A 26495-nucleotide genomic window follows, 5' to 3' on the forward strand; every position below is an offset into this window, starting at 1 on the left:
ACTGCCAGAATTCAAACTCGGCTCCAGTTCCTAGGAAGAGGTGGCAGTCTGGACCTTGAAAAGTAGTTGAAATTATATAGCTGAACGCCTTTTCATACCCATATGAAATTGTAAATTGAATTATTTAATATAATTAAAATTGAAATGCAATTAAGGACTTAGGTAATTGATAGGTTAGATGCACGATGTGGGTGTTAACATATTTACTAAAGACTATGTCTGGCACATGTATGGAGGTAGAGGCCGAAGGTGTGTGACGTAAATGGTCTGGTGTCCGCGGGGTGGCAGCGCGGCGTGTGTCCGGTTGTAACGGGCGTGCGCTCAAGAGAGAGAGGACGATCTTCTGTCAGTTAATTTAGCGAGACCATTCTTTCTCAAGCAAGCCACATGGTGGACCGGCGGTTGTGTGTCAGAGCAGATTCCACTGTCCAGCCAGCAATTGTGGAGCCAGCCGACCTAAGGCTGTGACGTGAGTGGTTGGACAGTCGCGGACTGGTGAGGCGGCACGACAGAAAGCGGACGTCACGGGGGCATCCTCTGGTGCAGGCGATATGAAGTAGACTCTGGACCTCATGGCGGTGGACACAGTGGGTGCAGCCATATTGAATAACGGTACATGCATCATGTTCTGACATAAGGGTGGCACCCTCTGCTAATGAGAATATGAACTAAGCCAGTTGGAGGCCAGACTTAGTGGCGAACACACCTGCCTGAAATTGGTTAAATAATAAAGGCAAGTACATTTTTATCGCCATTTTCCTAGGTGTGATGCATTATCATGTTGGAATTTGAAGTTGGCGCCATTTTCTGGGGGGGAGGGAGTTAGGTTAGTGGATGACATCATGGCGACGCTCTCTGGTGGCGATGATATCAACTAACCCAGTTCGGTTCTAGAGCTCTTGGTGAACACACATACTTGAATCTGGTTACATAATAAAGACAAGTCCATTTTTCCCGCCATTTTTCTTGGGGTGAGCATTATCCTGTTGAAATTTGAACATTGTGCCATTTTTCTGGGGGAGGAGGGCGTGGCACTTTCCCGCCAAAATTCAAACTTCTCGCCAAAATACGACATCTTGAATGACGTCATGCACTGCTGCCAAGTCTAAGGACAGCCATCTTGGATGACATCATCACCGCCATCTTGGATACATCTAGCAACAATGCAGAGTGGGGTAGAACGCAGGTTGTTCCAATACTACTGTGAAGCTCCAAAGAAACTGTTATAGCCATGCGTATTCAAATACAGGGATATGTATTACGGCACAGTGGCTGATAACGCCTATGTAAGACAACAAGTGTCTGGGCAGTTGTTATATTGGTTACTTCTGCTACAATGGCACATTATTATAATTCAAGTGAGTTTGAACATGGTGTTATAGTTGGCGCAGGAGTGATGGGACACAGCGTTTCCGAGGTAGCGATGAAGTGGGGATTTTCCTGTACGACAATTTCGCGAGTGTACCATGAATATCATGAATCTGGTAAGACATCAAGTCGCCGAGTGATATGAGACTCCTGATACGTGTAGATACCACTCTGACAGGTGACACATACGTAAGTGTCCTATCTGGTCACCTGCATCCACTAATGTCCATCGTGCATTCCGATGGACTTGGGCAATTCAGGAGAACAATGCGTCACCCCTCCTCCCCCCCCCCCCCCCTTACATTCAGGACTGCTACAGAGTGGCTTCAGGAACACTGTTCTGAGTTTAAACACTTCCACTGGCCACCAAACTCCCCAGACATGAACGTTATTGAGAATACCTTGGATGCATTGTAACGTGCTGTTCAGTAGAGGTCTGCACCCTCTCGTACTCTTACGGATTTATGGACAGCCCTGCAAGATTCATGGTGTCAATTCCCTCCAGCACTACTTCAGACATTAGTCAAGTCCATGCCACGTCGTGTTGCGGCACTTCTGCGTGTTCGCGGGTTCCTACACGATAATAGGCAGATGTACCAATTTCTTTGGCTCTTCAGTGCATATTTTCCTTCCCTGAATCCCTTCCGCTGTGACACTACAACCCTCTGCTCTTTTCATGACGCCTCTATTGCCTGCTTCAGTGAACTCAATGAGTGGTCGACGCGTGCACGTGCTTGCTCTGTTGTCACGTGCATGTGCGCCTGTGTCCCACCAGTAAAAAGATTCGGGCCTCAGCGCTCTTACAGGGACCATACCTTCTTCCGTTGGGCGATGGCGTTACGATCCCTTCAGCTGTTTTCATTTTCCTGCAACTGGGTCATTTCTTTTTTAACGCACCTTATACAAAAATATCTTAGCGTCCGCTGCTTCGCTCGTACTCACTCTATGATCTGCATATATTTATTTCTGTTTTTCTTTACTAGAGTGTTTGTCATCTTCAACTTTTATAGTCCTGTCTTCCTCAGTTGCGTGTAATATTACGGTATATTAATAATTTTTACTTATGGACCGTCTGACAGCAACTGAATAAAACACAATTTTAGTGCCATACGCGTTTCGCCTTTATTTTCTTCAAGGCATCATCAGTGGCCTGGAATATGTACATATGTTAGCTATGTTATTTACATTTTTGTCATTGTGCCTATAGGTTATAAACAGTTCTGGTGGTTGGAATTTCCTATTAAGTAGTAATGTTTTGAACTGTACTTACAGGTTGCGTGGACAATTTCCTACATATTACGCTCCTGTTGCATTTTTGGTGTTGTTCTTCTTCTTATGAACGCCAATTTGCGGTTTTTTTCCCCATTCCACAACACTATGCACTGAACGCTTGTTTTAAAGCAATGTTTTGGTTTCTGTTGCCGACTGTCAAATGTTTTTGCCAAAGATCGAATGTTATTGCCAAACTTATGAGTGTAACTATTGAAGTATCTGTGGTCTGTTCGTGTATGCATTTGTGTGTGCGTTTGTGTAAGTGTGTGTGTGTGTGTGTGAGTGTGTGTGTGTGTTTTTGGTGTGATATATATATTTTTGTGCTGTGTGTGTGTGTGTGTGTGTGTGTGTGTGTGTGTCTCCAGATGATGTGGGGAAGAGTTTTCTTTTTTTTATTATTTTTTGTTTTATGTTATCATTTCCTTTACTAAGTGTAGTAGGGAGCCTGTGCTGATGTGTGTTTGTTCATTTATCACATGTTTGTTTTCTGCTATGGCTTTCTGGATGTGGAAGTTTTCTTGCATTTGTATAAGATGTTTGTTATGGTTGCTTATTCTCATTATTTTCATTTCTTGTTCCATGTTTGTAGGATGATGGTTGTAGTGTTTTAAATGCTCTGCAAATGTGGAATGGTTTGTTTCATACTTCCAACATCTGATATGTTCTTTGTATCTTGTTTGAAAATTCCTGCGTGTCATGCCTATGTATACTGCATCACAACTTTGACATTCAAGTTTATATATTCCTGATTGTTGGAATTTGTCTCTCTTGGTAGCTGGCTGGCTTAGGTGTGGTTGAAGGGTTTCCCCAGGCTTATATGCTATTTTGAAGCCCTGTCTCTTTAGGATGTTTGCAACTCTGTGTGTTAGTTTATGTGTGTAGGTCATGGTGTACCATCTGGTTCTTTTCTGTGTGGTGTTGTCATTGTGTGTGTTTGTTGAGTGTGTTTGTAAGTTTTCAGCTTGTGAGTTCTTTTGTATTGTGGAACTTTTGTGTTTGTTTTTTTATTTGTGTTTTTATTTTTTGATTGAGCTTGTGTACCACATGTGTGTTAAAATTGTGTTTTATTCAGTTGCTGTCAGACGGTCCATAAGTTAAAATTATTAATATACCGTAATAGAGTGTTTGTGTTTTTCACAAATTGCAACATCCTTTAAACTTTTCACGTTAATTAAGGCATTAGAAGCACGGTATTTTCCGAAAGTACTTCTGACCAAAAAGTGATTCTGGCAGTTGGAGTCAGAGGTCTCTGTTAATCTTGCCTTTGAAGTGCAATTTCCCGAATATCTTTCGTCCTCTAACAGTTATTTCCTTAGAAATCAAATATAAATTTGCATAGATTAGCTTTAAAAAGTTCTAATAGAGCGAAAGATTTTCATAAAAATTTTCAGCCCCTATTCCACGTACTCAGGCCTTTGAACTTCCGACAACACTTAAACACGTAATTTTTTAATTCTAACCGAGAACTCAAATAGAAATTTTCAGATAATTAGTTTCGAAAATTCTTTCGTAATGAAACATTTCAGTAAAAACTGTCATCCTCTATTTTATCCCCTTAGATGTTGATTTTCCAAAACTAATGAAATACGTATTATTTATTTAATTTCTAACCAAAAAGCCAAATACAAATATTCTTAGACTTAGGTTAAAAATGCTTTCATAATGAAATATTTTCATTCACCGCCTTAGGGGTCGAATTTTCGAAAACAGGTAAGCATGTATTGGCTTTATCTAACCCAGAAATCAAATACCAGTTGCCGTAGATGTAGCTTTAAAAATGCTTTATTTATGATTCACATATGGGCCCATTACGACCAGGCGAGGTGCAATCAGTCAGGGTATCTTTTGATGATTGGCCTTGCTTTGTGTCCAAATTTGTTTCATCCTTTCAGAATGAAGTTTCTTTCAAACATCAGACCATGGTGTTCCAGTCAGTTTTTTAATTTCCCTCTGACCTACTTTCTAAGCAAATATCTTTTGTCTGAATGTTTTAATATCTGTAACGTCTGCCTGAGCTACACCGGCTATTTTAATATCCTCCTTAATGGCAGCCATCCATTTAATTGGCTCAGTTTATGTCTTACTTCCGTTTTCGTACAATTCTACTATTTGCTTTGTCAACCTAGTGGGTGCCATTCTTTTAATGTGCCCATAAAATTTAAGTCTTCGTTTTCCCATGTCACCATGTATGTCTGTGTATTATTCTATTTCCTTATTACTTCTCAGCCTATAAATTTGTCCATCAGTATCTTTGGGGCCTAATGTTTTCCTCACATTCTTCCTTTCTTTTGAATTCCTTCAGTATCCCTCCTTCTATTTAAAATAAAAGTTTCTGCTCCATACAGACTTTCAGATTTGATTGCAATGTTGGAATGCCTAAGTTTACTGAAATCAGAAAGTGATTTTGATAGTAAATATTTTTATTAATGTGAATGCAGTTGCCTATGCTTCATTTGCTTTTCCCAGACCGTTTTCTTGTATGATTTCCCCCAAGTACTTAAATTGAGATACCCTTTTCATTTTTTCATATTTTGTGTTCAAAAACTTTGGTGCTTGTTTGGTGCATGTCATGTATTCCGTTTCTCGAATGATGTTTGTAGTCCTACTTTATCCGAAGCTTCTTTAAGAACTTAGATTATCTGCAACCTACTCTAGTATTACTTCTAACTAACTTGATTCATTGATCTATATTTTGACTCGACTTTTGCTCTCGCCACTCTGTAATTACCTTTTCCAAAACACAGTTGAACAGTAATGGGGAGATTCCATCTCTCTGCCTAACACCAGTCTATATATCAAATGGTTCAGAAATTTCTTCCATTAATTTAACTTTAGAGTTTGTGTCGGTTAACAGTTCCTCAATCAGTGTTAGATTCTTATTATCTACTCCCTGTTCCTTTAAAATTTGGAAAAGAGGTTCACGATAAACTGAGTCCACAAATGTACAAACAATATTGTTACTAGAAATCCTTTAGTGCCTAAGGATTAGTTTTAAATTAAGAATTTGTTACGGGCGGGGTCTGTTCCGTCTAAAGCCTGCTTGATATTCACCAATTTTAGGTTCTAACTGTTCTTGCGCTCGATCAAGTAAACATTGCGAGAGAATTTTGTATGTGACCAGGAGAAGAGAGATTCCTCCGTTCTGTTGTCTTTTTTTTGCAACGGATGAATTAGGGCAGTTTTCCAGTCCTCAGATATTCTCTCAGTTTTCCAGATATGTCCTGTTAGTTGAGTGATCTCTTTTATAGTGTTAGGGCCAGCTGATTTTAGCAGTTCTGCAATTATATCGTCTTCTCCGGATGATTTATTGTCTTTAAGTTTCTTAATTTGTTTAGCTATTTCGATTTCGTCTGGGTTGCTGTTATTGGTTTGTTGTGGTTGGAATTTATTCGCTGGTTCTGGACAGTTTTCAAAATAAAAATTGTGGTTTTTAATAGCCAAATAGTTCTTTAATAACGATTTGATTTTCCAGAATGAGATTTCCACTCTGCAGAGGAGTGTACGCTGATATGAAACTTCCTTGCAGATCAGAACATTGTGCCGGACCGAGATTCGAACTCGGGACCTTTGCTTTTCGCGGGCAAGTGCTGTACCATCCTTTTTTTTTGTTGATCTCATTTTGTTGTATATTGTTCGTTGAATTTGTTCGTGGCGGACATCCGATGACACCCGTTTAGGTTGTTCGTTGATCCGTTCACTCAGTTTTTTTATTACAGAGGGCAGCTAAACCATCTGCCCGAAGACGCTGAGGTACCGTGCAGGCTCAGAGCTACCCAAGTACGACTCACGCCCCGTCCTCACAGCAGTAGGTTCTGCAAGGCTCACAGGAGAGCTTCTGTGAAGTCTGGAAGGTAGGAGACGATTTACTGGCAGAAGTACAGCTGTGAGGACGGGCCGTGAGTCGTGCTTGGGTAGCTCAGACGGTAGAGCACTTGCCCGTGAAAGCCAAAGGTCCCGAGTTCGAGTCTCGGTCCGGTCCGGCATACAGTTTTGATATGCCAGGAAGTTTCGATTTCATTCGTTTAAAAAGTTTCATAGTTATTTCACCACCATAGGTGTCAAATTTTCAAGAATGCTGAAACCATGTTTCTTTATTTCTAACCAAGAAACCAAATACCAAATTTCGTAATTCTAGATTCCAAATTGCATTAATAGCGACATATGAAAAAAAGCATTTCATGTCCTATTTCACCCACTTAGAGGTAGAATATCGAAAACTCCTTTCTTAAACGATGCCAACAGTGTAAAATCAACACCCTCTCCAAATTTCAAGTTTCTATCCTTACCAGTTTTGGACTTGACGATGAGTTAGTCAGTGAAGACATTGTATTTATATACAGAAGAAGGTTATCTAGTCAAGTGGATAACGTCAGAAGTTCCATCAGAGTCTTCGCCGATAATGCTGCTGAATGCAGAGAAGTTGCAACGCCAGACACAGGGATTGGCCATTGACCTTCAATATAAACAAGTGTAGTGAGTTGCCCACAAACAGACACAAAGACCCAGTCTTGTGTATTGCATAACAGTAACTGGAAGCTATCACTTCCATACAATGTGTAGGAGTATGCGCACGGAGTGATTTAAACTGAAACGAGCACATAAAACTAAGCGCAGGCAATGCAGATGCCAAACTGAGATCCAATAAAATAATCCTCAGGAACTGGCATCCACCCACAAAGCAGGTAGCTTTCAAAAACCCTCGTTCGACAAGTTGTCAGTCTGGTATCCGTGCCAGGGAGGACTGGTAGAGGAAATAGAGAAGACGCAAAGAAGAGCAGCGCGTTTCGTTACAGAATCATTTAGTAAGGGCGAGGGGTCACGTGGGTGCTGGGCCAGTTCCAGTGGAACACGCAGTAAGAGAGGAATTCTGCCTGATGGTGTCGTTTATTGTTACAGTTCATAGAGATTACGTACCTGGAGGAATCAACCAGTATATGCTTTTATCTACGTATATCTCGCGAAAAAACGTTGAAGATATAGTTACAAAGATGCGAGACCACTCGCAGGCTTACCGACAATTGAAGACATGCGCGGAAAAGCGGGCTAACCCTAAAATGTAAAAACTTAGAGACAAGTGTTGCCATCTGTTGCTAAGTGGTGGGAACTATCAAAATTGACATTGGTCTCACCCCTAAGTGATATTTAGGGGTGAGACCAATGTCAATTTTGATGGTTCCCCTACCTAGCAACAGATGGCAACACTTACCTCAAAGTCTTACCATTTGAGGGTTAGCCCGTTTTTGCGAACATGTATTCAGTTGTTCTACGCGGAAACATTCGCGACTGGAACAGGAAAAGGGGTAACTGGCAGTGTGTGACAAATTAACATATCTCGCTCTCTCAGTTCCAACAGTCATTTGTATCGTTGTAATCGATTAGCATTGCTTCTGTAATTTCGTGTTTCATGTTTTCCAAAAAAACTGAGTTAAGTAAAGTCACCCTCTTACGAACTTTCGTCTCGCGACTGTCTTCGTGTAAGGATGCATCTTCTCCCTGTACTTTTGCTTATAACAATAATTAAATAATTAAGGTTTTTATTTAGAAGGAGTTGGTCCATATGCCTTTACTAATGATGGATACAGAGTTCGCTTGTCTTTAAGCTTTTTAACTACGTTGGAAAGCGACTAGTTTGGCCAGTGTTGACTGTGTGCCGTCAGCGCGCCATCATACACGCGTCTGCGTTTTGAACGTCGAACCTCGGAATCTAAATTTGTTATTACGATATCCTATAACTGTTTCTTTGTAATGCGAATCATTTGTTGGATTATACTTCATACTACCACGGTCCGTCGTCACCAAACACTCCTGCTCCGCAATGACGACTCTGTACCTGATTGTAAAACAAATGAAAATAGCAGGTAATGGAGCCGTCTTTGGCGTAGTAGGAAACATAATACAAATTAATATTAAAATTCTGTTGATCCATGATTTTTTAGTCTACTCCTTCAGTGGTCTGTGTGATTTGTCACAGGTACTGTGATAGGACCATCGTTATTTTCTATATACGTAAATGATCTTGCGGAGAGGGTGAGCAGCAATCTGACGATTCTATGGGGTACGAGAAGGTGTCGAAGTGGAATGACTGTAAGGGAATGCATGCTGACTCACGTAAAATTTCTAGTCGGTGCAATTAACAGCAGTTAGCAGACAAAGGTAAGTTAATGGAGATGAGTAGCAAAAATGAACCTGTAATATTCGAATACAACTTTAGTAGTGTGGCAGATAGCTCTGTAAATAGACAAATCTGAGTTGATGCGGATGAGCAGGAAAAACAGATCTTTGATGTTCGAATACAGTTTTAGTAGTCACGTCATTCAAACACCTGGGCGTAACGTTGCTAAACGATACGAAAAACGGAGGGAGCATGTGAGGATTGCTTTAGGGAAGGCAAATGGTCGACTTCAGTTTATTGGGAGGATTTTGGGAAAGTGTGGTTCATTTGTAAAGAAGACCGCATATAAGACACTAGTGTGGGACCTACCCTTGAATACTGCTCGAGTGTTTGGGATCGGTACCAGGACGAATGAAGGAAGACATCAAAGCAGTTCAGAAGCGGGCTGCTAAATTTGGTACCGGTAGGTTCAAACGACTCGCAGGTGTTATGGAGATCCGCTGGCAAGTCAAATGGGAATCCCTGGAGGGGAGGCGACGTTCTTTTCTCAAAACACTGCTGAGAAAATTTAGAGGATCGGCATTTGAATCTGACTGCAGAACGATTCTGCTGCCGCCAACATGCGTTTCGCGCAAGAACCACGAAGGTAAGACAGGAGAAAGTGGGACCCATACGGAGACATATAAGCAATCTTTTTTTTCCCGCTGTGTTTGGGAGTGGAACATGAAATGACCGATAGTAGTACAGGGTGCTCCCCGCCACACACCGTATGGTGGCTCGCGGAGTATGTGCGACTATATAAATGTAGATGCACCCCACCACCAATACATTAGCTTTCGGAGAATTACAGTCATCATCTCACTACACATTCATTTTTTGGGGGCACATTAAAGTTTTACGCAAAGTACTCTCCGTCATACACCGTAAGGTGTCTTGTGGAGTAGAGATATACGTGTAGAGGTATAGTTTGGCTAACTGACGAAGTTTCGCATAGAGTGTCACTGAGAGAAAATGTAATATTCTGTATTTTATTTCATTTTCAGAAACGAGGTGCGCTAAGTCGTGGGAAGCAGGCGCCATTGGCCTAGCGTGGATAATGTGGGACGGCGGCGAGAGTGAGTCGTGGGTGGAGGGGGGGGGGGGGGGGAGGGGGGAGAGCGAGGTGTGCAGCCATTGTGATGCTCCCGATTCAGTGATTCACAATGGACGCTCGCCGACACGCTCCCCTGCACTTGCATCAAAAACCCGTTCTGGGGAAAAAAGCATTTCTCGCGGCGAGAAAAGGTCCCGGATCGCCGAATGCGATAACTCGGAGAATAATGCCGCGCGCAGTAGCCCAGGGGAAGGCAGCGCTTTATGGCGCAAAGTAGTGTGTTTGCTGCGAACTTGTAACGGCGCGAATCGCTGATGAATAGCTTTATTCTCTTTTGTAGTGTTGACGAATGATGGAGGCAGCAGTAAGTGACGTACTAATTGTAGAGGGGCTCAGGAAAAAAAAGTGTTTTATGCTCCGACCACACCGTTACCTTAAAACCGAATGAAATAATTGTTCTTTGTGCATTTTTATGCGGCTTGCTAGAAGATTAATGTCGGGCCTCTCTTTTTTCTTTTAAAATAATTTCATTTGTGTGTTTGTATCGTCCCGATGACTGGTATATATGCTCCTGCAATGAAGTGTTGTGCGCTCCCTTTTGTTACGGATGATTATACACTGAAGAGGCAAAGAAACTGGTACATCTGCCTAATACCGTGTAGGGCCCCGGCGAGCACGCAGTAGTGCCGCAACACGACGTGGCACGGACTTGACTAATATCTGAAGTAGTGCTGGGGGAACTGACACCACAAATCCCGCAGGGCTGTCTATAAATCCGTAAGAGTACGAGGCGGGAAGATCTCTTCTGCACAGCACATTACAAGGCATCCCAGATGTGCTCCATAATGTTCATGTCTGGGGAGCTTGGTTGCCAGCGGCAGTGTTTAAACTCAGAATTCCGTTCCTGGAGTCACTCGGTAGCAATTATGGACGTGTATGGTGTCGCATTGTCCTACTGGAATTGCGCAAGTCCGGCGGAATGCACAATAGACATGAATGGATGCGGGTGATCAGACAGGGTGCTTGCGTTCGTGTCACCTGTCAGTCGTATCTAGACGTATCAGAGGTCCCGTATCACTCCAACTGCACACGTCCCACACCATTAGAGAGCCTCCACTAACTTGAACAGTCGCCTGCTGATGTGCAGGGTCCATGGATTCGTGAGGTCGTTTCCGTATCCGTACGCGTCCGTCCGCTCGATACAATTTGAAACGAGACTTATCCGACCAGGCAACATGTTTCTAGTTATCAACAGTCCAATGTCGGTGTTGACGGGCCCAGGCGAGGCGTAAAGCTTTGTGTCTTGCAGTCATCAAGGGTACGAAAGGTCCGTATCGATGATGTTTCGTTGAATGGTTCGCACACTGATACTTGTTGATGGCCCAGCATTGGAATCTGCAGCAATTTGTGGAAGGGAGCACTTTTGTCACGCTCAATGATTTTCTTAAATCGTCGTTGGTTCCGGTCTTGCAGGATGTTTTTCTGACCTCAGCGATGTCTGAGATCTGATGTTCATGGTACACTCGTGAAAAGATCATAGGAAAAATCCCCACTTCATCACTACCTCGTAGATTGTATGTCTCATCGCTCGTGCGCCGACTACAACATCACGTTCAAACTCACTTAAATCTTGATAACCTGTATTGTAGCAGCAGTAACCGATCTAACAACTGGGCCAGACACCTGTGGTCTTATACAGGCATTGATCGCGGCGCCGTATTCTGCCTGTTTACATATCTCTGTAATTGAATACACATGCCTAAATCAGTTTCTTTGGCGCTTCAGTGTATATTTGAAACGAAATGCACGTGTTTCCACAACTTGATGGTTCAAATGGTTCAAATGGCTCTGAGCACTATGGGACTCAACTGCTGAGGTCATTAGTCCCCTAGAACTTAGAACTAGTTAAACCTAACTAACCTAAGGACATCACAAACATCCATGCCCGAGGCAGGATTCGAACCAGCGACCGTAGCGGCCTTGCGGTTCCAGACTGCAGCGCCTTTAACCGCACGGCCACTTGGGACGGCCCACAACTTGATAATAAAGGTAAGCCCAAGAGGACGTAACGGACGCAGACAACAGCTAACGATATTGCTGACACTCTTCTGTTGTTGGATACTAGAGCATATTCTAAGCTTAACCAACATGGCATTTCAGAAGGAATGGAAGCTTCTCCGAAAGACTAAAAGCTTCCCACTCCTTTCCTAAACTGAGAAGAGTTCATAACTTCGGTGAAAACGCCCTGAAAATATTTCCCCTATTACACAGAATTTTGACGCACGAACGAATAACAAGGTGGAGTAGATGCTATTTAATATAACTATGAAAGACTTTCACAGCGCAACGAGTAACTTAAGGGGAGTTCGAACCTCTTTTTAAGTGAATGCAGCAGTACTGGCTCAAGTAAAATTCTGTTACCGGGCTGTGACTGGTCTAGGAAATACAATACAACCTCGTGTCGTCCTACGTGATATTCTAATGCTATTGGTTATCCAAAACGGTTGCTTATTAGCTGCATATGTGACTGCACATTTTTAAAGGTTGAAGAGCTATTACGCAAAATATTGAAGGTGTGGGTAAATGTATTATGTGACATTCAGTTGTCGCCAAGTTAGCCCTTGGGGACGGGGTTCGAATGTCTGCATTGCAAGTGAACTTCAGTCTCTACATCTTTTGTTTACTATTTTCGGATATGACTCTGACTTGGTTCTCTCCAGCGTTACTATGTGTGCAATATGGTCTGACAGGCCGTTAGTAATCTTTGTCACATCTTTCTCACATTCTCTCCCTTCGACTAAAGAACTACCTCAAAGAAAACAATTTATTGACACATAGTCAGCACGAATTCAGAAAATATCGTTCTTGTGAAATGCAACTAGCTCTTTATACTCATGAAGTAATGAATGCTATCGACAGGGGACGTCAAATTAATTCGATATTTTTAGATTTTCAGAAGGCTTTCGACACCGTTCCTCACAAGCGTCTTCTAAGCATACTACGTGCCTATCGAATATCGCCTCGGTTGTGCGACTGGATTCGTGATTTCCTGTCAGAAAAGTCGCAGTTAGTTGTAATAGACGGAAAGTCATGGAGTAAAACAGAAGTAATATCCGGCGTTCCCCAAGGAAATGTTATAAGGCCTTCTGTTGTTCCTGATCTACATTAACGATGTAGAAGGCAATCTGAGTAGCCCTCTTAGATTGTTTGCAGATGATGCTGTCATTTTCCGTCTTGTAAAGTCATCAGATGACCAAAACGAATTGCAAAATGCTTTAGAGAAGATTTCGGTATGGAGCGAAAAATGGCAATTGATCCTGAATAAAGAAAAGTGTGAAGTTATTCACACGTGTACTAAAAGAAATCCGCTAAATTTCTATTACGCGATAAGTCCCACGAATATTAAGGCTGTAAATTCAGCTAAATAGTTAGTGATCACAGTTACAAATAACCTAAACTGGAACTATCACATAGATAATGTTGTGGGTAGAGCAAACCAAAGGCTGCCATTCATTGGCAGAACACTTAGAAGGTGCAATAGATCTACGAAACATACTGCTTACACCACGCTTGTCCGCCCTATTCTGGAGTATTGCTGTGCGGTGTGGGACCCGCGTCAGGTGGGACTGACGGATGAGATGGAAAAAGTTCAAAGCAGGGCAACACGTTTTATATTATGGCGAAATAGGTGAGATAGTGCTACAGACATGATACGTGAATTGGAGTGGCTATCATTAAAACAAAGGCGTTTTTCGTTGCGACGGGATCTTCTCATGAAATTTCAATCCCCAGTTTTCTGCTCCGATTGCGAAAATATTCTGTTGGCACCCACCTACATAGGGAGAAATGGTTATTATGATAAAGCAAGAAAAATCAGGGCTCGCACAGAAAAATTTAAGTACTCGTTTTTGCCGTGCGCTGGAATGATAAAGAGACAGCTTGAAAGTGGTTCATTGAACCCTCTGCCAGGCACTTTATTGTGAATAGCAGAGTAATCACGTAGACGTAGATGTAGAACAATCTATGAAGATATTGCTTCTGATCTTGTAACTGTTCCCGTGAAGTCTAGATGAAAAGGTTCTAAGATTTAGGGACGTCAATTAAATTTCTTTCCTCTCTATGGGCAGTGAGGAAGTTTATATTGAAATCCTACACAATATTAGTTTCACGTCATACTTAATAACTAAGCCTAGCACAGTTTCAATCCTGGAGAGGAAAACCCTGCAGTCAGAACTAGGGCAATTCTAGTAGCCCACAATGAAAAGATTTTTCCTTGGAAATCTGAACTCTGCTCGCCAACTTTCAAATACACTACTGGCCATTAAAATTACTACACCACGAAGATGACATGCTATAGACGCGAAACTTAACCCACACAAAGAAGATGCTGTGATATGCAAATGATTAGCTTTTCAGAGCATTCACACAAGGTTGGCGCCGGTGGTGACACCTACAACGTTTTGACATGAGGAAAGTTTCCAACCGATTTCTCTTACAAAAACAGCAGTTGACCGGCGTTGCCTGGTGAAACTTTGTTGTAATGCCTCGTGTAAGGAGGAGAAATGCGTATCGTCACGTTTCCGACTTTGATAAAGGTCGGATTCTAGTCTACCGCGATTGCGGTTTATCGTATCGCGACATTGCTGCTCGCGTTGGTCGAGATCCAATGACTGTTAGCAGAATATGGAATCGGTGGGTTCAGGAGGGTAATACGCAACGCCTTGCTGGAGCCCAACGGCCTCGTATCGCTAGCAGTCGAGATGACAGGCATCTTATCCGCATGGCTGTAACGGATCGTGCGGCCACGTCTCGATCCCTGAGTCAACAGATGGTGACGTTTGCAAGACAACAACCATCTGCACGAACGGTTCGACGACGTTTGCAGCAGCATGGACTATCAGCTCGTAGACCATGGCTGCGTTTACCCTTGACGCTGCATCACAGACGGGAGCACCTGCGATGGTGTACGCAATGATGAACCTGGGTACACGAATGGTAAAACGTAATTTTTTCGGATGAATCCAGGTTCTGTTTACAGCATCATGATGATCGCATCCGTGTTTGGCGACATCGCGGTGAACGCACATTGGAAGTGTGTATTCGTCATCGCCATACTGGCGTATCACCTGGCGTGATGGTATGGGGTACCATTGGTTACACGTCTCGGTCACCTCTTGCCGCATTGACGGCATTTTGAACAGTGGACGTTACATTCAGATGTCTTACGACCCGTGGCTCTACCCTTCATTCGATCCCTGCGAAACCCTACATTTCAGCAGGATAATGTACGACCGCATGTTGCAGGTGCTATACGGGCCTTTCTGGATACAGAAAACATTCGACTGCTGTCCTGGTCAGCACATTCTCCAGATCTCTCACCAATTGAAAACGTCTGGTCAATGGTAGCCGAGCAACTGGCCCGTCACAATACGCGAGTCACTACTCTTGATGAACTGTGGTATGGTGTTGAAGCTGCATGGGCAGCTGTACCTGTACACGCCATCCAAGCTGTGTTTGACTCAATGCCCAGACGTGTCAAGGCCGTTATAACGGCCAGAGTTGGTAGTTCTGGGTACTGATTTCTCAGGATCTATGCATCCAAATTGCGTGAAAATGTAATCACATGTCAGTTCTAGTATAATGTATTTGTCCAACGAATACCCGTTTATCATCTGCATTTCTTCTTGGTATAACAATGTTAATGGCCAGTAGTGTATTAGGTTTTTATGATATTCTGATTTGTCTACCCTTAGGAAGGAGACACTGTATTTTGCATGGTTGGCCACTCCTCCCTTTTACAACTAATACCGTGCAAGGAAATCAGATAAGATTCACACCTCCAAAGGAAACCTACTTCGCTATTTAAATGATGCTATGAGATGTCAAGATACATCATTTCATTTACTTTGCCTTTGATTTCTCTAATATTTTGACGAAATAAACTTGCTGCACCTTCTGATCGTTGCACCTTCTGATCGTTGTCGGATTATCATAAGGGACTGAAGACGGACAAAATTCCCGTTTGGTGTAATGAATGGTTGCTCCATATGTTGTGTACGACTTCGCACACGACTCGTGCGGCAACTGTTGTTGTATGGGAGTTGGACAAGGGCTAGAAACGATTAGCGAACAAGTTATACAGAAAACAGAAGATTTACGTTACCTGTGTATCCATAAGTGTACAAGGACTCATTACGAATAATGCAGCAAGAACCAGAGTCCAGCTCTCAATGTCAACAAGAAACAGGCTCCCTGAACTAAAGCACGACCTGTGTCGGAGCTCCAGAAATGCTGGGTCAGCGTAGCGTTCCACTGTAGGGCTGTTGATATTTTTAAAAATATCGAGAATGCGATATATCGATATTTAAAATTCATCTATACCGGCTGACGAAATAGGGTAAAGCGTTAGCGATATATCGACGAGATAAGTATCGACGTACCGTCCAAAGAGCATCGGCTATACAAAGAAAATATACTGCTAGTTTTAGAGCTGTACACTTGAATATTGATTTATTGTAAGATATTATGTGCATCAACTAGCTAGCATCCTGAATATCCCCATCAGAGCAAGAATTGAAAGGAAACCGATGCATGTTCACGCATTGCGATAACCACTTTGCAAACAATGGTAACTGTAGTTAGTGGCGCAATAAAAGGCGTCCGTCGTTCGGTTTCATCACAAATCGGATATGTCCGGAACACTTCGTGTAGACTTCCCTGATTTTTCACTTCTGCAAATGCCAGCGACCTAGCAGTTGTAGTGTCAAAATTGCGGGGTGACTCCGGTTTCGTCAGCATCTCCCCCCACACATCTCCGGCCACCACAAAGACCAATCTTGTTATTTAGATTTTTGTTCAGCACCTGTTTTTGAAGAACCTCTTTTTAAATAAATGCAACGGTTTTGTCTGTAGTAAAATAATATTACCGGGCTGTGGCTGTACTTGGTAATACGGTACAACTCCCGTATACTCTTGCGTAATGTAACAAATATAGTTCGCAGCTCGTGGTCGTGCGGTAGCGTTCTCGTTTCCCACGCCCGGGTTCCCGGGTTCGATTCCCGGCGGAGTCAGGGATTTTATCTGCCTCGTGATGACTGGGAGTTGTGTGATGTCCTTAGGTTAGTTAGGTTTTAGTAGTTCTAAGTTCTAGGGGACTGATGACCATAGATGTTAAGTCCCATAGTGCTCAGAGCCATTTGAACCATTTGTAACAAATATAAAGAAATAACAATCTAGTTGTGTTAAAGATTGTGTTTTAGCGAAACTCGTGTGCTATTCCTTCACATCAGATAATTGTTATTCCATTCACACCACCACCCCCCAGTGCATCAATCGGACTTCTTGTTTGTGCCATCACACATCACATTGCTTCACACAGTCAAAGAGAAAGAATCGACGTGATAAACGCTCAAAAAATAGTAAGACTCCTTTACGCAGTGAAATTAAAATTGTCTTCTACTACAATTTCAATTTAACAACTTCAAATATTGATCAAAAATTTCTATAAAAATATGATACAGAATAAAAGAATAGCCATCGATATTGCCATTTCGATGTCGATATACCGGTCAAAAAAAGATCGCCGACATATACAGGGTGTATCATAATTAATAGTGTAAACGCATACAGTTGGAAGTACGCGATACTAAAGGTAAAAGAAGTCTCAGTAAACATAGGGTCGAAAATGCATAGCTTAAGAGCTACGAGCAATTTGTCATCTTCGATACCGTGAAACAAATCTCTTCTACTGCAAGCTCTTTGACTTCCATATTTTGGGAAGTGATAATATGGACCAAAACAAGAAAAAATGTCCCGTAAACATGTGATCTAAAACGCATACCATAAGTGCTGTGAGCACTTGCTCATCTACGACACTTTGGAACACAACTTTTCTAATAAACAAGTCCTCACAACTTATAAGATATGCACTTTAGAGCAAATGTTTACTGGAAATTTTTTTCTTGTTTTGTTCCATATTATCACTTCCCAGTTTGCAGGTATCTCCTGAAGATGAGGGCGAGGAACGCTGTCGAAATATCGTGGTTTGAAAACGATGGCTGGAGACCGGAGAACAGTAAGAACACTTCCCAAAATATGGAAAGCAAAGAGCTTGTAGTAGACAAAATTTTCTTCGCCGTATCGAATATGAAAAATTGCTCGTAGCTCGTAAGGTATGCATTTTCGATCTTATGTTTACTGACACTTTTTGCTTCTAGTATCGTGTACTTTCAACTGTATGCATTTACGCCATTAATTATGATATACCATGTATATCGATATTTTTTGGAAAAATAACGATGTAGCGATATATAGATGCAGTATGTGATCAAAAGTATCCGAACACCCCCCAAAACGTACGTTTTTCGTATTAGGTGCATTGTACTGCCACCTACTGCCAGATACTCCACATCAGCGACCTTAGTAGTCATTAGACATCGTGAGAGAGCAGAATGGGGTGCTCTGCGGAACTCACGGACTTCGAACGTGGTCAGGTGATTGGGTGTCACTTGTGTCATACGTCTGTACTTGAGAATTCCTCGCTCCTAAACATCCCTAGGTCCACTGTTTCCGATGTGATAGTAAAGTGGAAACGTGAAGGGACACGCACAGCACAAAAGCGTACAGGCCGATCTCGTCTTTTGACTGACAGATACCTCCGACAGTTGAAGAGGGTCATAATGTGTAACAGGCAGACATCTATGCAGACCATCACACAGGAATTCCAAGCTGCTACAGGATCCACTGCAAGTACTATGAAAGTTAGGCGGGAGATGAGAAATCTTGGGTTTCATGGTCGAGCGGCTGCTCGTAAGCCACACATCACGCTGGTAAATGACAAACGACGCCTCGCTTGGTGTAAGGAGCGTAAACATTGGACGACTGAACAGTGGAAAAACGTTGTGTGGAGTGACGAATTACGGTACACAATGTGGCGATCCAATGACAGGGCGTGGGTATGGCGAATGCCCGGTGAATGTCGTCTGCCAGCGTGTGTAGTGTCAACAGTAAAATTCGGAGGTGGTGGTGTCATAGTGTGGTCGTGTTTCTAGTGGAGGGGGCTAGCACACCTTGCTGTTTTGCGTGGCAGTATGACAGCACAAGTCTACACTGATGTTTTAAGCATCTTCTTGCTTTCCAGTGTTGACGAGCAATTCGGGGATGGCGATTGCATCTTTCAACACTGTCGAACGTTGTTCATAAAGCACAGCCTGTGGCGGAGTGCTTACACGACAATAACATCCCTGTATTGGACTGGCCTGCACAGAGTCCTGACCTGAATCCTATAGAAAACTTTTGGGTTGTTTTGGAACGCCGACTTCGTGCCAGGCCTCACCGACCGACATCGATACCTCTCCTCAGTGCAGCACCCTGTGAAGAATAGGCTCCCTTTCCCCAATAAATCTTCCAGCACCTGACTGAACGTATGTCTGCGAGAGTGGAAGCTGTCATCAAGGCTAAGGGTGGGCCAATACCATATTGAATTCCAGCATTACCGATGGAGGGCGACAAGGACTTGTAAGTCATTTTCATCCAGGTATCCGGATACTTTTCATCACATAGTGTGTTTTATCATCAGCACTATTCTGTAGCGAACTGGTACCTTGTGCGAATGGACTGTCGTCTGCCGCCATCCGTCCAACAATGTGGCAGTGCAAGGCAATCGTAGTCCAGAATTGCTGGACGGTGTGTCTCAGAGGGCGCGCTCCATAGAATCCGCTGGATCCCTCACGACTGCTGTCCGTTGCCAATTCTGAGACGCCGGTAGGGTGGTATCGATACGCGATAACACACTATTTAAATGTGGAGGAGAGGAAGACAGTTCCTACAACAATGAGAAAGAATCTGATCACATGTGATCACAAGCTCAGTGGCAAACATCTGATGCACGTTAAATCGTTTAAATGCTTGTGGGTATACTAGGGACCAATATGACACGAGACGGAAATATGAAATCAGTTTTAAGGAGAGCGAATGTAAGACTTATGTTTGTTGCATGGTTTCTGGGAAAGTGCAGGGAATTGCGTAAAAGGGGGTAGCGTAACTGATGCTACACTATTGCTCCAACATTTGGAGTCTTAATCAAGTAAGCCATGACAGAACGCACCGAACTAATTCTTGTATTAAAGGAAGCGTGTGCTGCCATTTTCACTGTTAATATATGATGAATTTTTTAGGACACAATGTGGCAAAATCGCTAGTAGTTTACGAAGTACAACCGGCCACTGTGGCCGAGCAGTTCGAGGCGCTTCAGTGCGGAACCACGCGGCTGCTACGGTCGCTTGTTCGAATCCTGCCTAGGGCATAGATGTGTGTGAAGTCCTTAGGTTAGTTAGGTTTACTTAGTTCTAAGTCTAGGGGACTTATGACCTCAGATGTTAAGTCCCATAGTGCTTAGAGCCATTTACGAAGTATTCTTGGCCATAAGCTGTGAAATATTTCCGGCTGTGTACATAGTTCCGCAGAACTTGACGTAGAGAGAAATAAAGAAACATACCATATTAACTACTTGTTGGAAATACATGGAAATGTGGGTCCATGTTGTCAGAGGTCCCCCAGTCGTGCACAGTACGTTGGACGTCAAATAGCGTCAGATCACAGTGTATATAGCGCAAAATAAGGCTAGTAGTGGAAGGAGCGCGGAAAGACAGTGCGCGTCAAGCAGGAGCGGCTATGGTGGATTACAGCTTGGCCTGGGGACAACATTTGGATGATTCCACACGGGGAATAATCAGAGGGAAACTGGAAGAAGGACGAAGAGTGATGAATGTCGTACAGGAATTTGACATTGCTCACAGCATTATTCCATGTGTACAGGGAGCATTGCGACCAACAGGTGATGCTGTTTGAAAGAGAGCGGTTGGCCAACCAAGGTCAACTACTGCAGCAGTTCGCCGCAACACAGTCCAGTAGGCAAGGAGGGATCTATGTCAAACCCCTTGTGTAGTTGCAAACACATTTAACACGACTGCAAGGCACACAGTCATACGTTACACAGTGGCACGGCGACTGTATGGAGGTGGGCTCTCTGCCCGACGATCAGTACGTCGTGTTCAGTTGACACCCGCAGATCGGGGACACCTTTTGCGATGGTGCCAAGAGCATAGGGACCGGATCAGTGACGAGTTGCCTCTCAGTCTGCAAGATCCGGGCGGTCGCAGAGGGTGGGCTTACTGGTAGTTGGGAGCTCCAACGTCAGGCGCGTAATGGGGCCCCTTAGGGATATGGCAGCAAGAGAGGGGAAGAAAACCAATGTGCGCTCCGTGTGCATACCGGGGGGAGTCATTCCAGATGTGGAAAGGGTCCTTCCGGATGCCATGAAGGGTACAGGGTGCACCCATCTGCAGGTGGTCGCTCATGTCGGCACCAATGATGTGTGTCGCTATGGATCGAAGGAAATCCTCTCTGGCTTCCGGCGGCTATCTGATTTGGTGAAGACTGCCAGTCTCGCTAGTGGGATGAAAGCAGAGCTCACCATCTGCAGCATCGTCGACAGGACTGACTGCGGACCTTTGGTACAGAGCCGAGTGGAGGGTTTGAATCAGAGGCTGAGACAGTTCTGCGACCGTGTGGGCTGCAGATTCCTCGACTAGCGCCATAGGGTGTTGGGGTTTCGGGTTCCGCTGGATAGGTCAGGAGTTCACTACACGCAGCAAGCGGCTACACGGGTAGCAGGGGTTGTGTGGCGTGGACTGGGCGTTTTTTTTAGGTTAGATGGCCTCAGGCAAGTACAGAAAGGGCAACAGCCTCAAAGGGTGCGGGGCAAAGTCAGGACATGCGGGGACCAAGCAGCAATCGGTATTGTAATTGTAAACTGTCGAAGCTGCATTGGTAAAGTACCGGAACTTCAAGCTCTGATAGAAAGCACCGAAGCTGAAATCGTTATAGGTACAGAAAGCTGGTTGAAGCTAGAGATAAATTCTGCCGAAATTTTTACAAAGGCACAGACGGTGTTTAGAAAGGATAGATTGCATGCAACCGGTGGTGGCGTGTTTGTCGCTGTTAGTAGTGGTTTATCCTGTAGTGGAGTAGAAGTGGATAGTTCCTGTGAATTATTATGGTTGGAGGTTACGCTCAACAACCGAGCTAGGTTAATAATTGGCTCCTTTTACCGACCTCCCGACTCAGCAGCATTAGTGGCAGAACAACTGAGAGAAAATTTGGAATACATTTCACATAAATTTTCTAAGCCTGTTACAGTCTTAGGTGGAGATTTCAATTTACCAGATATAGACTGGGACACTCAGATGTTTAGGACGGGTGGTAGGGACAGAGCATCGAGTGACATTATATTGAGTGCACTATCCGAAAATTACCTCGAGCAATTAAACAGAGAACCGACTCGTGGAAATAACATCTTGGACCTACTGGTACCAAACAGACCCGAACTTTTCGACTCTATAAGTGCAGAACAGGGAATCAGTGATCATAAAGCCGTTGCAGCATCCCTGAATATGGAAGTTAATAGGAATATAAAAAAAAGGGAGGAAGGTTTATCTGTTTAGCAAGAGGTAGATTTCAGACTACCTAACAGATCAAAACGAAAATTTCTGTTCCGACACTGACAATGTTGAGTGTTTATGGAAAAAGTTCAAGGCAATCGTTAAATGCGTTTTAGACAGGTACTTGCCGAATAAAACTGTGAGGGACGGGAAAAACCCACCGTGGTTCAACAACAAAGTTAGGAAACTACTGCGAAAGCAAAGAGACCTTCACTCCAAGTTTAAACGCAGCCAAAACCTCTCAGACAAACAGAAGCTGAACGATGTCAAAGTTAGCGCAAGGAGGGCTATGCGTGAAGCGTTCAGTGAATTCGAAAGTAAAATTCTATGTACCGACTTGACAGAAAATCCTAGGAAGTTCTGGTCTTACGTTAAATTAGTAAGTGGCTCGAAACAGCATATCCAGGCACTCCGGAATGATGATGGCATTGAAACAGAGGATGACACGCGTAGAGCTGAAATACTAAACACCTTTTTCCAAAGCTGTTTCACAGAGGAAGATCGCACTGCAGTTCCTTCTCTAAATCCTCGTACAAACGAAAAAATGGAGGACATCAAAATAAGTGTCCAAGGAATAGAAAAGCAACTGGAATCACTCAACAGAGGAAAGTCCACTGGACCTGACGGGATACCAATTCGATTCTACACAGAGTACGCGAAAGAACTTGCTCCCCTTTTAACAGCCGTGTACCGCAAGTCTCTAGAGGAACGGAAGGTTCCAAATGAGTGGAAAAGAGCACAGGTAGTCCCAGTCTTAAGGAAGGGTTGTCGAGCAGATGGGCAAAACTATAGACCTATATGTCTGACGTCGATCTGTTGTTGAATTTTAGAACATGTTTTATGCTCGCGTATCATGTCGTTTTTGGAAACCCAGAATCTACTCTGTAGGAATCAACACGGCTGCCGGAAACAGCGATCGTGCGATCGTGCGAGACACAACTCGCTTTATTTGTTCATGAGACCCAGAAAATATTAGATACAGGTTCCCAGGTAGATGCTATTTTCCTTGACTTCCGGAAGGCGTTCGATACAGTTCCGCAAAGTAAGAGCCTACGGAATATCAGACCAGCTGTGTGGCTGGATTGAAGAGTTTTTAGCAAACAGAACACAGCATGTTGTTATCAATGGAGAGACGTCTACAGACGTTAAAGTAACCTCTGGCGTGCAACAGGGGAGTGTTATGGGACCATTGCTTTTCACAATATATATAAATGACCTAGTAGATAGTTTAGGAAGTTCCATGCGGCTTTTCGCGGATGATGCTGTAGTATACAGAGAAGTTGCAGCATTAGAAAATTGTAGCGAAATGCAGGAAGATCTGCAGCGGATAGGCACTTGGTGCAGGGAGTGGCAACTGACCCTTAACATAGACAAATGTAATGTATTGCGAATACATAGAAAGAAGGAGCCTTTATTGTATGGTTATATGATAGCGGAACAAACACTGGTAGCAGTTACTTCTGTAAAATATCTGGGAGTATGCGTACGGAACGATTTGAAGTGGAATGATCATATAAAATTAATTGTTGGGAAGGCGGGTACCAGGTTGAGATTCATTGGGAGAGTCCTTAGAAAATGTAGTCCATCAACAAAGGAGGTGGCTTACAAAACACTCGTTCGACCTATACTTCAGTATTGTTCATCAGTGTGGGATCCGTGCCAGATCGGTCTGACGGAGGAGATAGAGAAGATCCAATGAAGAGCGGCGCGTTTTGTCACAGGGTTATTTGGTAACCGTGATAGCGTTACGGAGAAGTTTATCAAACTCAAGTGGCAGACTCTGCAAGTGAGGCGCTCTGCATCGCGGTGTAGCTTGCTGTCCAGGTTTCGAGAGGGTGCGTTTCTGGATGAGGTATCGAATATATTGCTTCTCCCTACTTATACCTCCCGACGAGATCACGAATGTAAAATTAGAGAGATTCGAGCGCGCACGACGGCTTTCAGACAGTCGTTCTTCCCGCGAACCATACGCGACTGGAACAGGAAAGGAAGGTAGTGACAGTGGCACGTAAAGTGCTCTCCGCCACACACCGTTGGATGGCTTGCGGAGTATAAATGTAGACGTAGATGTAGATGAGTGCTGTCACTTGCTCTCGTCTGATGAGAGCAGATTTAGTCTGAGTAATGATTGTGGATGTACCCTCATACGGCGAAAGGTGGGGATACGTAGTGCGTCCAGGAACATTGTCGAACACGATCGCTTTCTCGGTTCAGGTGTTATGGTGTGGTGAGGCATAATGTTCCATGTGTGTACGAACTTTCCGATATTTGAACACGGCGCACTCACTGGTCACCGTTACAGCGACACTGTACGCCTTCCCTACGCGCATCTTTTCGGTGGTGCAATCGGGTATGATTTCGTTTTGGTGGCCGCAAAATGTTGAGCTGAATAATTCAAACAAGATTTTCGATCCATTAGGCCCACAGCGTAGAAGATGTCTCATAGAGACATTATGAATGGGGTCCGTCATCACCAAAACGCGATTTTGTTTTTTTATCCCAAACATGATTCACTGCAGTTGCAGCATCATCAGTGGGCTATTATTTTATGGCTGTTAAAAATAAAGAATGTTCTGTACTGTTTGTATATATGTAAATATTAGTTTTTAAAATCGTAATTACAGGTTTTTGAATAACACACATTTTATGATGACGACCAACGAGTCGTCGCAAATGTTGACTGGTGGCCAATCCTAAATAGGAACATATAAATCACAGCAGATTTGTCAGTAACGTCGATAAGGTGCTGGCTGCATGGTCTGGATCTGCAACGACTAAAATAATTAGAAGTCGTTGGTAAAAAATAATATATATTGTACTTAACTGGCTGTACAGGATTCTTCTTGGCTGCTGCATATAATTATAAACAGGTAGCTACTGAGGCCTCACTTACCCCATACGTTACAAAGGGTCTTGTTGGAGGTTACTTCCTATCAGCTGAAGGCTATGCTACTTTTCTACTTGACGTCCCGAGCAAGAGTGGGCGAGAGCTCGCTAGAAACTTGATACAAGCCGCGGAGCGACGCTCGTCGCGACTCCCGGGTCCAACGGTACTAATACGGACCGCGGTCGATAACTGCAACCCCTAACAAGTGTGGAATCGAACGTTGATACCACAACACAAAATTATGTATTTATACCTTTTCACCACATGGTGTGGTTTTCCTGACGTATTATGTTTTTATAGTGTCTGTTTTCTCTCCCAGTTGATCACCTTCATGTAGACAAATTATTTAAGCAAAAATTACGATATTGATTCTATTTAGAAGGTTTGGTGTGTGTGTGTGTGTGTGTGTGTGTCTATTTACATGTTTCACTTGCCTTTTCCTTTTTCCTCATATTCTTCACTGTGACGTTCTGTTTATAGAGGAGTCACTGTCACTGTTTCATTTTTTATCATATGTAAAAACAAGATGGCGGAAAGTGGAACAGTTGAAGGTGTAAAAGCAAGATGGCAGCAGTGGAACAGTTAAAGGTGTTCCTGGTGGTTGTTTTGAATCTTTCAGATGTATATGTGCCATTTTGAGTGTGTGCATGTAAAAAAAGAAAAAGAGAAAAAGAAAGATAAACATGTATATTGCTAAAGCAAACACAGACAAAAGAGCTTCAACCTCAAGATGATTAGAAAATTTACAAGAAAGGACAAGTAACAACAGCAGCAAACAGCAAAACATCTTATAGCATAAGAGTCGTAAATCTGCATCACATTGTGATACGATACAGATTTATAGCGACCTGTAATCTTGCATCGACGTAAGTACCAAATTTGTATATCCGAAAATATGATTAACCAACATTAAAATAAAATTTAAAAAAATATTATGTAGCTTTCTCAGGTGCTCCGAAGAGAGCATTTAGCCGAAAAGGATCCATCACGATAGATACATCATTAAACTGCTGTAGCAGCAATCTAGATTTTCTTATGCAATCCAAACAACATTAGAAGGGCAGAAAATATTAGTGACTGGGAAGAAATCACAAGTCCCACAGGGTTCATTTTCGGTTCTCTCCTACTCATTACACGTGTGTATGAATAACTTTCCACTGAACGAGCGGAATTGGTACATTTTTTCAGGCGATACTGGTGTTATAATGAACATCATTAGAGAGAAAGCATGCAAGAGAGATTGTTTATGATGCTTTTCAAAGA

This window comes from Schistocerca americana, chromosome 8, assembly GCF_021461395.2.
Source record: "Schistocerca americana isolate TAMUIC-IGC-003095 chromosome 8, iqSchAmer2.1, whole genome shotgun sequence".
NCBI lineage: Eukaryota > Metazoa > Arthropoda > Insecta > Orthoptera > Acrididae > Schistocerca > Schistocerca americana.